At 39.4% G+C, this 14136-nt stretch overlaps 1 long non-coding RNA gene across 1 annotated transcript; it reads left to right on the top strand.

The window, feature by feature from the left end:
- The first annotated feature begins 6667 nt into the window (after positions 1-6667).
- On the top strand, positions 6668-12454 carry LOC117024214 (uncharacterized). The gene is made up of 3 exons (XR_004423325.1): positions 6668-6741; positions 10355-11584; positions 11680-12454. It is a non-coding gene; the product is annotated as an uncharacterized LOC117024214 (long non-coding RNA).
- The last annotated feature ends 1682 nt before the right edge of the window (positions 12455-14136 follow it).

Raw genomic sequence — 14136 nt, 5'->3', positions numbered from 1 at the left:
AATTGGGCATGAAACAAATCGTATATTTTAAAAGACTGTCACATTGGGTTTAATTAAATGCTATAGTGCAAGATATAACAAGTGCTGGAAACAATCAGACATCAAGGAGCATTTACATTCACCAACGCTTAGTTCAAATGCAACTTCTTTGACCTCTGCCATCTCTCTAGTCATTTGTCTGTCCCATTTTGCTTAGGGTTCCAAAAGCACAGGGTTTTAACCTTGACTGAGCACTTATTTTATCAAGCCTCATAGGTATACTTCTCTACTTCACAAATTTCTTCTTTAAATTGTAAGCTCTTTAGGAGAGAGATCCTAAACCCACCTTTATACTCTTCATAGCACATAATACGGACATAAAGCAGTCATCCAATAAATATGTACTAAATAAATATTTATTGTGTTATCTAGAGATTATTGGAGAAAGGGTTCTAGGTAATATGAAAAATAAACCAGAGCCACAAGAGCTAGAGGAATAGGGTTTAGGTAAGAGGAAAAGAGGGTGACTTTTTAAGAGAAAACAGATTGAGCAAATAGAAAGTAACAAACATTGTGGGGACGGGGTAGGGATCGATAATGAGATAATAGATTATAAAGGAGAAAAAATTTGAGACAGATTTTGGAGATTTTGGAGAAACTAGTTTAAGTATAAGAAGCTTAAGTTTGCCAAAATTCAGTTCATTGATCTCTTATATCCCTTTCTGAAATGCATGAATGTGTTTCTGGGATGGGCTTATGTGAGTTCAGAAAAATGTTTATGGCTGTGAGCTTGCAAGTCTGGATGCCTGCTACAAGGTCCTTTAAAGGCTGAAGGAATAGGGTGCATAGGTCAGTAACAAAGGTTTAGAACGAACCCTATGTACAAGGAAGTGCTTTGTCAAAAGTCAGGCCAAGAGACTATCGTGGGCATCTAGGCTGTCTCTGTATGCACAAAATAGCTTGGTCACTCTGCTTAGTTTAGTCTGACCCATATAGTCATGTGGTCTTGGCTTTTAAGATCTGAGTACTAGCTCACCAGAGTCGACAGGATTAATCAGTCGTTTTCCATTGTGGTGGCTTTTCCGATATTACATCACGTGCAGGGTACAGCGTTCACATTAGATTTTCCTCCTTTCCTGTGGGATCTACAGCCTCGGTTCAGGAGAAAACAAGCCTATGACGAAGCTGGTTTGTAAAGACTATATAATCGTCTAGGGAGGTGGACCAGCTCCTTTTTCTGTGGTCACAAGCTTGAGTGTGAACATCCCCATTCATGCTAAGGCCATTTGGCTACAATAGGTCTTTGAGGTCATTTGAATTCTGACATTCTACTCAGCAATCTCCAGAACCGTCCACAGCAGAGCTGGCCCACGGTGGTTCCCAGTGGACACAGAGGCTGGGCTCATTACCATTTTATGTCTATGAGATAACGACATTTTGTTTTTGAATAGAAAACTAGTACAGAGTGGCACCCAAATTTCCCCATGTCTAGGCATTCTATGCACTATTGTTGCAAAATGAGTACAAAAAGATGCGTGCTTGCTGTTTTAGAGAGGGAGGAGGAGGACAAGAAGGGGGGTAGAGGAAGCCACCACTACCCAAACGTAGCCTGATTGTTTCTCATATTTTCCAGTCCAGTATTCTAGAAGGCTCTCTAGTCTCAATCCTTAGACGTCGAATTAAAACATATTCCAAAAGTCAAGAGAGAAGTAGGCAAGTGTGCAGGGCAGTTCCAGTCCTTATGCTCTTTGCAACCTGCCCACTCTTGACTTTGCAGCCTTGACTCCACCTACCCAGTCACCTCACACCATCTTTCACTCCCCACACATGCGCTGTGCTTGCCTGCTTTGTTCACCCTGCCGGGCCTGCCTGCACCCCTCACCCTCTACCAAGTGCCAGAAGTGCACCACATTCTTGAAGGCATGGCTCAAATACCATCTCTTCGGGAGTCACGCTCATCCCAGCATGCCCACGGCACGACACGTTACACACTTGTCCGTTACCTGGTTACTTGTAAACCAAGTTAGGGCATAGAAAGGGTTTACTTTTCTAATATGGTGGCTGGCATGAAGTGGGTGTTCAGAAATAATGTTTACTAAATGAGTGAATGAATGAATAGATATGTGAATTACATAGTGAGGTTAAAAATGGAAAGAGCTCTCCATTTTCACTTGAGTGAAATTCTTTCTAAATAGGACAAAGGTACCATTTAACATTCTGTAGATTCTTCTATGGCCCAAACTACTGTTTTGAGCATAGAACTAAAGGCTTTGAACTTAGCCTTAGAGGGATCTGGTAACTGATAGGACAGAAAGAGGCTAGGAAGAGATAAAGAGAACCAAAGGCACTCTGTTACCTCACCTGGGAACATAGAGAGCAAATTTGCTGCCTTAACAGAGTGAACTCTATTGCTGTGTGTGCGTGTGTGTGTGGGGGGTGTACACACATACTCACGTGAGGCCACGCACACGTGTGTGAGGGTAATGTGTGCATATGGGATAGGAGGCAGGGCATGAATGAGTGGTGTGAAGCACATGGAAAATAGATTTAAGTAGATAGAGTTAATAACAGGTTATCCACAAATATAGAAGACACTCGGACATTAAAAATAATAATAATAAAAATACCAATATTAAAGAAAATCTGCAGATTTCTAGAAATGCCATAACCTTAGTCATTTACATATATATATATGTGTGTGTGTGTATATATATGTGTATATATAGAAATAAGGAGCACCTATCACTGCAAAATACAACATTATCTCACTATTCTCCACTTTATTTCTTTATATCCTTCCATTTTTCAAAAAAAAGGAAAAAGTTAATTTTTTTGTCTCCCAGGTTAAAAGCAGGGAGAATCGCTAGCAGTCTGGGCTGAGTTCTATCTTCCCAGCAATAGTGAGGTGAGTGTTTAGCACCAACAGGGACCAGACGTCACTAAGGTCATCCCTGGCAACAAGCGGGAAACATAATGTATTGATTTAATATTTTGGGAGAAGTGACTATAATATGTCAGCATTTCCCAGGCCCGAGTTCCATAATATAGAAAATCTATTTGCAAATATTAACTAATTTCATATACAAATGTGTATTTAGAATTTCATTTAAAAAAATGAGCTGCCATTCACTAACATACATCATTCAGTCAAATAAGATTGTAGAAGAGTCCAATATGCCATGTAGGGTAGAAATTCATTAAGGCCTAATTTATACTATAAAACTGAAGTCAAGACACAAAGAATAAAGAGATTATTTCTTTTTACCCCCCCCCAATTGTTTCATCATTTTTCCTCTATAATTATTTAAATAATTTACCCAAATTCTAAAATTTTCTTTGTATGAGTAGCTATAGATGAGAACTTGTTTTCTCTAAAAATAAAATGCTCTCACAAGTGTTTTCTAATGCCTTCTAAGTGAAGGCCAGAAAAGAAAAAAAGTACTATGTTTTGTTGGAAGAATGTTCCAAGTTTAATTCAATTACAGAATCTCATGATTCAAAGGAACTTGAGAGAACATCTGATAGAAGCCTTCACTGAATTATTGAATTCTAGCCCAAGTGGGCATCAGCCTCTACTTGGCTCTTCTAATGACAAGAAGTACAAGACAGGGCATCTCATTTGTTTCCTGAAAGTTCTCATTGTTTACAGTTCTGAGTACAATCTGCCTCCTTGAATTCAGTTCTAATTCTGTGTACTGGAGCTACACAAAGCTCTCTCTTTCACATGTCAGCTTTACCCACCATCTTCAGCCTTAAATTTATCAGGAGTGTGCCACACAAGGAGTCATGTCTTACCTGAGTAGTAATATCCCATTGTGAGAAAATGAGGACAAGTTCATGGTCAGCACCAATAAGACTTTGAGAATCTCTAAGGTTCCTGTGTCCAATATGGTTGCCATTAGCCATATATGGCTGATCTGAACTGAGATGTGATGTATGTGTAAGTATACAGTGGATTTTGAAGACCTGTATAATAAAATAATTTAAAATATCTCATTTATTTTCCATATTGATTACATGTTGAAAAGTAATATTTTGGATATATTAGATAAACAAAAATATTTTTATTAAAATTAATTTTTTATCCTCTTTAAATGCAATTACTACAGAATCCAAAAATCACAGATTCTCTAGTCATACTACTTTCACCATAGAATTGATCACAACTTGTATAATATTAGTGTGTGTGTGTGTGTGTGTGTGTGTGTCTAACATCTGTCTCTCTAGTCAAGTATGAGCTCCATGCAGGAAGGGATGTCACCTCACTCTCTTTTCCATTCCCAGTACTTAGCACAGTACCTAGCATGTGGTAGCTACAAAAAAATGTGTTGAATGTTTGAATGAATGGAGCTTAGCATAACTAGGGCCAATTTCTGTATCATGAGAGAGTCCTCAAAAGTGTAGTTCTGAGATCTGAGTATTCAGCTGAGGAGCCACATAAAAATTTTACATTTGGTTGGACGTTAGTGAGGGCAAGGCCAAGAAATGCTACAAAATGCAGAGAGGAAGAGTTGGATTGTGAAAAGGCAGGAGTAGGCAAGAGTAAAGCAGAGTTCAGCTAGCCTTGGGTTTGTCACATCTATAATTAGCTGCTTGCCCTTTGAGCAGTGCTATCCTATAAAAATACAATGTTAGCCACATATTTGAGTTTACAGAGAGAGTCAGAGAGAGTATCTTTAAGGAAGTAGCATTAGAGGGAAGCTCTGGAAGGTAGGAAGGAGTCATCCAGGTAAAGACGAGGAGGAAGAACTTTGCAGCTGTGAGAAGGCCTCAGAGTGAGAGAGAGCGTGGCCTCATTCAACTAAATGAAAAAAAAAAAAACACAAACACCCAATGTAATCAAAATGTAGGAATCAGGAGGAGAATGGGCCAAGATGAGGTTGGAGAAGACGTCAGGGGCTACATGTTCAGAAATCTAGTCTTTAAGTGTACTGGCTGCCAGATGAAGGTTTTTAACCGTGACAGGATGAAATCAATGGTTTTTGTGTTTTTCAAGCTCATTCTAACATCATGTATAGAATGGACCGCCAGAGTCGAAGAAAGGAAGCAGGGACATTGATGAGACTATTGTTGTCTAGGGAGGAGATGTGGGTATTTACACTTAAGGGAACAGGGGTGTAGACAGTGGAGCTCAAAATAAAATCTATAGAACTTGGAGTAGATTGGATAGAGTATGTGATAGAAAAATAGATATCAAGGATTGCTCACTCATTTCTGGCTTTAGCACATGGAAAGATGAAGAACTATTTGTGTTTCCTGAGTAGAACAAGGCAGGTGAAAGAGCAGTGGCGAGAAAGGTAAGGAGTTATATTTAGAAAGTCCAAGAACTCTATTCTTAGCAAGTTGTGCACCCTGATGAAAAAGTGTCAGGGATGGGGCGAAGGTCAAGGGTATGTGAGAATTAGTTAGTTATAATCACGACCCTCCTCACAAATGAGAATGAGTAATTCTCTGTACCTCTCCTGCATTAACGACAGAACTAAGGAGGCTGCCTAGTCCAGGGTGACAAACAGGATGTCAACAAACATCAAGGAGACTCTTGTGATGACCGAGGTTATGTCCAGGAGTGTGAAGTTAACCTGATTGGTTCTGAGGAGGACTGCCTAATTTATGACCAAGGAAACATGTACTCACCTGAATGTAACATAATTCACTGGGTATAGACACAACCACCCAGCAAGCTTTGTATTTGCCTTCTGAGCTTCTTCTCAAATGTTTTCAAAAATGGTTAAGAATTCAGAAGCTAACATTTTGAAGAGGAGGCATTAGGTAAAAGTGAAAATACAAGCAAGCTTCTTACTGGTAAGCATGAGCCTCCTGGGAAGCTGACAAGAATTAGATTAGTTTGTCCTTTCTCATTGGTAAGACAAGTACACTCCTGCTCAGGCATACCTAAGTCCTTCCTAAATCTCCCGTGCTGTAATCCATAAAAGAGAATCAATGTAAATAGAACAAGTCTACAAAATTCCCAGGAAATCAAATGTATCTAAGCCTGTTGTGTATTTCTTAGAACTACAAAGAATGATCCACGGGAAGAAGGAAGTGGCAACAGAACCCACTCAAATGATGGTCCACAGAGGACCTTGCATGATTAAAAGGCAAGTACCACCCTGTATGCATCAGGAGGTCCCTTCTGAGCCCATTTCATTGCCTGTCAAATATGAAGTTCCTATTGGAAAGGTGCCCCGACTTATCACTTGTTCCTTCCTGTCTGCTTTTGTCCTTCTTCGTGTTCTTTAGTGAGATACTAACTCAAAATCCAGATTTTCTTGTTTTCTGGAGACAAAATGCTGCTCCACACCCATACTTATAGCAGACCTGTTCTTCTCCCCACATCCCCCTGACACTTACCTCATATTCTAGCCATAGATATTATTCCAAAATTTCAGAATATGTATGCTGTTGTGTTTACTGCACTGTGTTAAAACCTCATATTAACTATGCAATTCATGTTCTACACATTCACATCTTCTAAGTAAATATGGTGTTTTTTTTTTTTTATAAATAAAGATTCCAAATTGTTTATGAACAATTACAAAACATGTCAAGTATGCAATAAGGACTAGTCAAGTATGAAATAGTACAGAGGAAAAGTGTTTCAAAGCAGACAAACTGACCTGAATTCACAGTCAATTGTTCTGTGTTGTTAGGATTTCACTAATGACTGTATTTGTTCCATCTCGTCAAGGTTGATCTGCCATTTATTCAATCCATTGATCTACAGACAAGAATTAATTGTGGAACTCAACAACTTCTGTCAAAGTAAGGTGCTTAGTTGGAAAATATAGTTTTCTATTGCAGATCTTTGCTGATGCCTTCTAAAATTGAAATTCAGGAGGTAACAATACGCACACACATACACACACACATACACACACACACAAAGAGAGAGAGAGAGAAAGAGAAAATAACTCCATACGAATCTAGACATGCCAAAAGGAATTTGAAAACTTATGCTTTGTTTTATATTTCACATTGAGCTCACATATATTCGACATTTAATATTCTTTAAATATCTTTATTGGAATAATTTTCAGTAAAATTAAAATAAATCATTTCTCTTTGTGTATCTGACAAAAATGAAGAAGGGAAAATGCTATAAACTATTTTTAAAATAATCCTGGTTTCTAATCAGTTTTTAATAGCACACATCCATTTTTTTCTCTACTCATGAAACAAAGGAAATAAATAAACAAACAAACAAACAAATAAATAAATAAATAAATGCCATTTTGGTTATTTTTCAAAGATGCTTATTTATCCACTTTTAATTTAATGTTAGTTTAATTTAATTAAAGTTTCATATATGCATAATAACTCAAGTGGTAATGACTGAAAGCAGGGCTGCTTATGTTTCATCTGTTTACTCTAGTTCCATTCCCCAAAAGCAATGTCAACTCTAGTCAGGTTTCAGTTGTTTCAAGGTTATCACCCCCATACCTCTAGCGTATCCTATAACATTAGGCCTTGATTTGTTAAATTTAAAAACTTTTCTATTGACTTCCAAATATGAAAGACGAAGATCTAGTTCATTTAGTCTTCCTCCTTCTCGTCTGCTCCCAGCATTTAATAGTTCATTTTCTTTAAAGATTTTTCTAGTGTTTCTTTTTGTAGCTTTAAATGCTATTCTATTTCTTGTCCCACTGACTTTCTATATATTTTTTGATACCGTGTTTGTATAGGAAGATATCTGTGAACTATCTTTTCCTCCACCTTTTCTCCGACTCTCTCCATCCTCTCTTCAGTCACCTACATGTTGGCATTGCCAAGATATTTACATTTACATTCTGTCCTGAAACCACAAGCAAGTGTACTTTGTCCACAAATTGATAGTAAACATTAAAAACAACAAGAAAAACCTGTTTACATTATTATGACTATATAAATTTTGTTCTTCGTTGTATTGAACAGCATGACTGTATTACATTTCTTTCTTTACATGTCTCACCTCCTGATCCCAAAGTCATTGGTAGGAAGATTTGTAGCATCCAAGTTAAAGCACTTTATTCCATTTACTCAATCAAACAACATTCTACTTTGCTTCCTAGTGAGACCATTGCGCTCCTTCTCTTTTGTTTCTTTCTTTTTCTTGGAGTTTCTAATTTTTTTAAATTTTAGTTTGTATTTTGACCTTTAAGACACTACCAAATATGTCCAAATTATCTTGTGAAGATATTTGTCAGTTTTTCTACTCAGAATCTAAACTCTCTTTGTACGTGTGGGGAATTTTCTACGGGGTAAGTCTTTGGAGATCAAAGCCCAAGTGCCTCTGTTGGAAGCTCAAAATGCCTACAACCCACTTTCCTGATCTCCTCTGCATCTAGGCCATGAACGAGATTTACCTATCAGATTTCCTTACTCAGGACTTCGAATTGAGAGCTAGTGACTCAAAGAAATGGAGACCATGGAGTATTTGCCCTGGGTGGGATGGTGCTGATGGTGGCAGCAGCCAGATTATTGAGTTTCTATGGACTCTGAGACAGTAGTGTGAGGGTCCAGTGTCCAGGGACGATAGCAGCAGAGAGACAAGCTGCGTGGTCAGTCTTCCATGGCAGTGGGAGTGGTGACCCACCAGAGTAACTTGTGCCCTAACTTTGACAACTCTCTGGTTGTTGTTTCGTCACCCCTTCTCTTCTACTTTTCTCAATCTGATAATTCAAACTTGCCAGTCATGAGATGTACATTTTCTGAGGCCATGATATCTAAAAAAGGTTTCTATTTTAACATCCTACTTGAGTGGGCATAAAATTTTAGGTTGATTTTCCTCAAAACCTGAAAGTTGCTTGATCCATTGTTTCCTAGCATCCAAATTTGCTTTTGAGAAGATTGATGTCCATTGTATTCTTTTTCCTTTCTAGGTTTTTAAAAAATAATAATTTCTGAAAAGGTTGGAGGTCTTTTCATCATCCCTGGTGTTCTGAATTCACAAGACTATGTCTAGATGAGGGTTTCTTTCCATTACTAAGATAGAGTCAGCACTTGATGTGCCCTTATCGATTGGAAGATCCCAGTATTTTGGTTCTGGGAAAATCTTACTGATTATTTACTTCCCTTCATTTCCTTAATTCTTTCTTTCTAGGAAGTTTAGAAATTCAATGTGAACTCCCTAGGTGTTTCCTTTCTTTATGTCCTTACTTTTACTTGAATTTTTTTTCCCTATTGTGCCTGATTTCCTCTATTTTTTGAGAAATTTCTTAGACTTAATCTTTTTATTGCTTTTTTTTCTTTACTTTGATAATTGTGTTTAATTAACTAAAGGCTTTTCTATTTTCTTATTCTCTGGGTGTTTTGTTTTCATAGTATTCAGACCTTGTTTTATAAGTATATTTTCTAATCTCTGAGCTTATTACTTAGGAAGATTTTAAACAATCCTCTTTCATTTTATGAATTATTTCTTCTCTCCATATCATTTTGTTGGATTGCTTGGGTTCTGATAGTTCTCCTCATTTATTTTGTGCTTTTTAGCTGTCCATTACTAGTTACACAGAAGGCTGGGTAATAGGAGTAGTGTTCCTTTGATAAAGTGAAAGTAAAAGTGTATATTGTCAGCAAGCAACACAATTCAAATTTGCACAGCTTTCCTATTTGCTAGCCGTACAAAGTCTGTGAAATTATAATTTATGTGTGATTGGAGGGAGGTACTTCTCTGGACAAATATTTTTTATAAAAAACTCAAACACAGAATGGTGTGATGAAGTCTATTGTGTATCCACAACACAGACACAAAAACTAAATTATATTTTATCTAAGCCAGGCCTCAGGCCCAGATTAAAATGCTCATACTTCCGAAGGGACTGAGAATCATCTTCTTTTCCTACTAACAGATCTCCCTTTATTGCTTCTCTCTCTAGTTACAATAACCTTTTTATAGCCATCAGTCACCTATCAGCTACTAAAGTTTAAAGAAACTGACTAGATCATTGTTTTTGATAAGTTCTAGGTCACTGACTGCTTTGAGAACCTGATAAGAATGTTAGCTCTTTTCCCCAACAAAATCTACATATTCAAAATTGCTTGCATATAAATATAAGGATTTTAACCCATCCATAGACCTTGTGACCCAGAAGTTAAACGCTCTTTTTGAAGTTCTGTAAAGTCCAAGTTTCATAAATTGGAAAATTATCCATTGGGCAACACAAATATTTAACTACGTCAGAATGGGTCCTGCTATCAGCATTACTCTGAGAAAAGTGAGCAAAGACGTCTAATAATATCACTCTATCAAAAAATCTTCTGTTGATAATGGAAGTTAAAAAACAAACCAAAGGCCTAGGACAGAAGATTTAGAAATTCCACCCCCCTCCCTGATAAGGAAATCTAAGCTATGTGACTAACATGCTTCCAAATTAGTTCCCAGCCTGATTTTGTGCCTTAGACTAAGAGGAAACCAGTTTTATTGTCTGTTGACACGAGGGACATCTCTCTGGACTTGGTGTGAACACAGGGCTGGATCTGGTTCACAGGAGAAGCTATGTCGGTGAGGAGCCAATTTCACAGAATCACGGTGGGTGTGACCCAGCTTACTGTTCTCTCTGAACTCTTGTCCCTGTCTTGTCCTTCTGAAGAGAACATTCAACCTGGTCTGCCTTCTACTCTTTGGATGCTGAGAGATGGAGCCTTGCAGCTTACCAAAATGCAGCTTCACGATAGGGAATTGCATCTAGGTCAAAAGTCACTATTATCCTTACAGGTAATATCAGTGGATGTAATTTCTCTTCTTGGAGTTTGTGTCAAGGCAGCAAGATGGAAAACAGAAACTGGATACTGAATGTCCTTGCCTACTTTCCCTCCTACCTGGAGGAATGTGTTTTCTAAAAACTACCTAATATTGCCATTACTAACACACTGTAACTTTTGTATGGAGAAGTCCATGACCTTTGGAATTGATGCATTTAGGAGGAACCACTAACTAGTTATGATAACACATTTTGAATTGCTAATAAAAAAGCCCATACAATCGTACTTTTATTAAGCTGTTAAGTGCTAATTTCACAGCACACACTGCATGTCAGAGCTACTTAACCACTAAGTTACAAAGGTGTCTGGTAGCCTTGGGTCACTGCTGAGTAGCAAAGACAAAGACCTCCATGGGGTTATCTGGCTAGATTTTACCACCTTGCTCAGGACTTGCTTGTCCCAGAACCAAGAGATATTGACCTTTTATAATTGAGGCAATCTCCTCAAAGGTCAGCCCTGACAGAAACACTAATTGGTGTGGTCGGATTTGCTGAATCCCAGGGCCGCGTCAACTCAGAGGAGTGTTTGCCGTTTCCTTTCACTGCTCTGAGGACAGCAGCTCTACTCAGGCCACCTGGGATTTTTGTATTACTAACTAAGGGAAAAAAATCTGCCAAACACAGCAGCCACCACGCTTTGAGGGGAAAGATTGCATCCATTCCCATCAGGGTGTCTGTAGTATTTAGCCCAGTGGCCCAAGTTTCCTAAATATTTGTTCTCTCACTGATTGAATAAACAAATGAATGCATGTTCTTACAGTAATAGTTATGAAATGCCTGGAGTCTACCTAGAAGGGTGTATCAAACGTTACCATTTCCTGAAATCACTGATGGCTCCCAGTGACGTGTGCCTGAAGCCAAATGGGAAGGTAAAGCCTATCCTGAGCTCCCTTAGTGAGAGAGAGCCTGTTTTGTGCCTTTTTAACCACCCTTCTCAATTTATGTCATGATTCTCATTTTACAGATAGGGAAACTGAGTCTCAGGAAAATAAGAGAACTTTCCAAGAACATATGGGTAAGTATGTGCGGATTTGGAATTTGAGATTCCAGTCTGTCAGAATCTGACATCTAAAGAACCTGATGCCACACAGTACGGAGGTAGCCTTCTGAGTGGTTCTACTTGTCCCCAAATGCCGCTAACTTCATTCAAAATTCTCATCACCCACAAATATGGGAATGATGCCTCTGTTAGCCTCCAGTTCAGATGCAGCATAACATTTATCTAAGTGGGTCTACAGCCCTTTATAGCCAGCTCTTTATTGAGTGAAATTGCAGTTAGGAGGAACTAAAATGGGGCATGCTCTGGATTAGAGCTAAGGCTGAGCATGTATAACATGAAATAAAAGCTTGAATTTGCAGAAAGCTTCATGGGTATACAACACTATAGAGATTCCCCCATTGCTAGGGCAACAGGAGATCCCAATCCAGTACAGCTTCCACAGCCTAATCCTAAAAGTATCCAATAGCCTTCAGAGGGAGAGGTCTTGGGTAATGGGGAACGTTCCTGACTCTACCTGCAGAATTCCACAAATGCCCTTGGATAAGGTCAGAAGCCAAGATCAACAAAATGCCAACTAGAGACACTGGACTTAGCCACTCATCCAGAAAACTGTACAGCTCCAAGGGGAAGTGGGGCCCCCAGGTCAGCTGCAGGTCCTGAAGGCTGCTAAGTGGCCCAGGGACTCAGCAAGGCACTCTCCGGAGATGTGGGTGCAGGTGTCTCATTCAGAGGGAGCTCTTACCTCCCAGACATTCAGCAAAGTATAACGGGAATTCAGGTGCTCCCAGGAATCTCACCCATTAGCTGTCTTCCAACCAGACTGGGTTCCAGTTCAACCCAAATGAACTTCAGTAAACTGTCTTTTTTCCTGAAGATTGCCCATTGCTGTCTTTTACCTCCCTTGCATGCGGCAAGGAGAAATAAGATACTATATGTGCAATGCTTTGAGCTCCTTGGGAAAGCAGCACTCTCTAAGTGCATGATATTAATAATAACAATATTTCTGTTACCACGAAGACAGAGTGAGTTCATCTTCATGTGTCCTTTAAAGTCATTTTCCCCGCGGCTGCCTCTTTTGGTAAAATGATTCTGAAGGAGCCATACAAATCTCTAGTTTTAAAATACTCTTTGGGGAAAACACTAGTTAGTCTCTGTATCACCTGGAAGGGGACTATTCTGATATTTGTTTCTTGAAGTGATGGGGCGCGGGTAGGTGGGGAACGGGAGAGCAGTCAACCCCCAGGGAACAGAGCTGGGGAAGAGACAATGGTGTGGAAAACAAAAATCTGTGGAAGCCCTGCCCTTCCCCCCTCCCCACCCCCATGGGCAGAATGCTGGGCCCACTCACTGCAGAGCTATGTGGCTGAGTGACAAGAAAGAAGCTCCTTCCTTGGGACTCATGGAACACAAGTGTTCTTGTTTTAAGAAAACAGACCAAGGTTCCTGCAGCCAGGCAGCCACGAGCCTCACTCTATGAGAAACACACCTGAAATACTATTCCCAACATTGGCAAAATACCACGATGATGATGATGATGATGATAACCGCCATTTATCAAAAGCCTGCCCCAGCCAGAGACTGAGCCAAGCTCTTCATATTTCTTGTCTCATTTTATTTAACCTTCTACACAAAACTACGTAGTTATTATTTTTACCTTTTAAAACTCAGAGATGTTTAGTATCTTCCTCAATGTCACACAGCAACAATTTGAAATTTGACGTGCAAGCTGAAAATAATATGCTGTGGCTCTTTAAAAAAAAAAAAAGGAAAGAAAAAAGTGGGACCTTGCTCCTTTGCTATGTCACTCACCACACCACTCCTCTCCATCCATTCAAATGCCGTGGGTGCTTTCTATGTGTTAGTCACTCTTAGGTTCTGGGAATGCAGTGATGAGTAAATAACTGCCTACTTCCTGGAGGAACCCACCCCAAATAATAATGTGAGGGGCTTGGAGCATGGAAGTGAGGACTGCGTTTCCTGGTTTGCTGCTGAGACAACCACCTGCAGGGCAGTCTGTGAGCTTGTGATTTCCAAGCCTTTCCCGTCTGCTCCTGGGCTCTGCACTCTCTCCAGTGCCTTCCTTCTGCAGGCAGCTGCCAACATGTCACAAGTAAAACCAAAGAACAGGGGGAAGCCTTGGGCAGTAAAGAGCACAAGCGGAGGTAACAGAGCCACAGTGTATGTTAAAGCTAGGTTTTTAATTCTGGGTCCATCACTATGAGCAAGTCACACCTTCTCTCTCTGAGCCTCAGTTGCTCCTATTTGAAATGAAGATAATAATACTACACATTGTAAAGGGCGATTGAAAGCATTACACGAGCTATTGCATTTAAAGGTCCCTATACTGGGCTTGGCAGCTGCAGGACCCTCCGTTAGGGGAAATGCTCTTTCTGTTGTACAATCCAAGAAGAATGTTCAAAA

This window comes from Rhinolophus ferrumequinum, chromosome 6, assembly GCF_004115265.2.
Source record: "Rhinolophus ferrumequinum isolate MPI-CBG mRhiFer1 chromosome 6, mRhiFer1_v1.p, whole genome shotgun sequence".
Classification (NCBI taxonomy): domain Eukaryota; kingdom Metazoa; phylum Chordata; class Mammalia; order Chiroptera; family Rhinolophidae; genus Rhinolophus; species Rhinolophus ferrumequinum.
Note: the sequence above shows the minus strand (reverse complement) of the source record. Positions and strands in the feature narration are given on the sequence as shown.